Below are 2,366 nucleotides of genomic sequence, written 5' to 3'. Positions count from 1 at the left end.
ACACTTTCTTTGTAGCAGTAGCTAGCAATGGAGAGCTGTTGATAGTACAAAACATTGTGAGAAACGGTCCCTCTAGTCAAGTAACGTAGTTTTTGAGAAAGAAGCAATTTTCCACTAAAATATTTGAATTTGACTTCGAGACCTCAGATTTAGATTTTGAGGTCCCGAAATCAAGCATCAGCTGACAGCACACAACTTCATGTGACAAGGGTGTTTTTTCTTTCATTATTATCTCGCAACTTCGACGACCATCTGAGTTCAAATTTTCGAGACATCAAATTCTATTAATCTGAGGTCTCGAAATCAAATTCGGCGGGAAAATCTTTCTTTCTCGAATACTACATCAGAGGGAACCGTTTCTCACAATGTGCTATACTATGAACCTCTCCCCATTACTCGTTACCAATAAATGTTATCAGCATACTGTCTCACTTGGTAACGAGTAATGGGGAGAGGTTGGTAGAATTAAACACTGTGAGAAACGCCCCCCTGTGAAGTGACGTAGTTTTCGAGAAAGAAGTAATTTCAACGAATTTGATTTCAAGACCTCAGATGTAGAATTTGAGGTCTCGAAATCATGCATCTGAAAGCACACAACGTCGTGTGCGGTGGTGTTTTTTTATTTCATTATTATCTCGCAAGTTCGACGACCAATTGATCTCAAATGTTCACAGGTTTGGTATGTTATGCATATTATGTTTAGATACACCAAGTGAGAAGACTGGTCTTTGACAATTACCAATAGTGTCCAGTGTCTGTAACACTGATATTATATTAGACCTAGAATCGGATCTAATCTCAACCCGGAAACGGACTTTATAAAAACAGAAAAACAGACTTAAACTGACCTCAACGCAAAAAACAGACCCCGTTACACAAAGTTTAAACACGAAAACAGACCCCTGTAAATAAAGAGTAATCAAAAACAACATCATATGGAAAATAAATATTTTGGTTTGCGGTAAACACCATGTGTGTATCTGCTTGTTATATAAATTTCTGATGATGACTACTGAAACAATAGAACTCCGCTGTTTCTTAGTGATGCTGATAAAGAGAATGGGAGACTTTCAGGGCGCTTGGAGGCAGCAGACTGGTAAAATCCATTGTTCTCGGTAATGTGCGCATGCCCAGAACTACGTAAACAATAGAAATTTACCTGGTTAGTTTGTGCCTCAAAGTCTCCCATTATCCCCTCGATCTACTAAAGCAATCGTAGCTTTTACTATAAACAGATTTCTACTAGGATATGGTTCACCTGGATACCAAGTTGTCAAGGCAGGGCTGCCATTGTTTGCACAACCTGCTATAGGTTCAATGCCAAGGGAGTATGGCTACCGTTTCCCATGATGGGACATAGGCCTAATAACGGAATAAATATGGTTGTAGCCACTGTTACTAAAAAAGAGTGTTCACTGCACGCCATTATTACTAAAGAACACTGTTCATTGCACAACCTGTTAAAGCCATTATACACTTTTGGAACAGAACAAAAAATGAAAGTTCACAGGTTTACAAGTTCAATGCCAAGGGAGTATGGCTATCGTTTCCCACGATGTAGCCATTGTTACTAAAGAACCTTGGTCATGCATGATTGCCCATCATGAGACGCACATTATAGGGATGAATATCAATGGACACATTCCATAAAATAGCCACTAAGGTTATGACAATTCAAGCAATGCGCCGCTTTGTTTGTGGATTCTATCCACTGAGGAACGCATGTACTGCTAACTTCTCTCCTTCCAACGAAAACTATTTTGAAAGTAATTTGTCATCCTAAAGGTCTGCGCACTAGATAGTGTGGGGGTCACGATGGCAGCTAAAATAAATGGACCCATTATTATATATAATGCTAAAAATCTACCGTGTGCACAAAAACTTGGAATACGTGTATGCTTTTATATACTGTTATGGTTTGGTGGGTTTATAACCTTTATGACAAGTGTGTATCTATTTTGTTTTGAGAAATTACCAATAGTGTCAAGTGCATTAATAGACTCTTTTAAATCATTGCGTACTCTCTCAACTTTTACCAAAAAACTTAAAACTTGTTTTCTTAATGAATACTAAGATTCTGATGTTATTTTTAGCTGTTCCGACCTACCGTCGGAACAGGTGTTGTTTTCGTCGAGATTTTTATTATTTTTATTATTATTATTCTTTGTTTCCGCCTAAAACCCCATAGCGTTTGTACAGCGTTTTTGTTCAGGCCCCTACTCCTAAAGTATGAGGATAAAATAGTTAAATCATATATCAAATTGAAGCTTAGAACATAAGCTTTACTCTAACAAAAAAGTGTAAAAATTCTTCATTAATTAACCACGTGGTCTTCATTTGAATTTTTTAATTTGTAATTTTGATGC

The sequence above is a fragment of the Asterias rubens genome, chromosome 8 (assembly GCF_902459465.1).
Source record: "Asterias rubens chromosome 8, eAstRub1.3, whole genome shotgun sequence".
Lineage (NCBI taxonomy): Eukaryota > Metazoa > Echinodermata > Asteroidea > Forcipulatida > Asteriidae > Asterias > Asterias rubens.
This window is presented reverse-complemented; position numbering follows the sequence as displayed.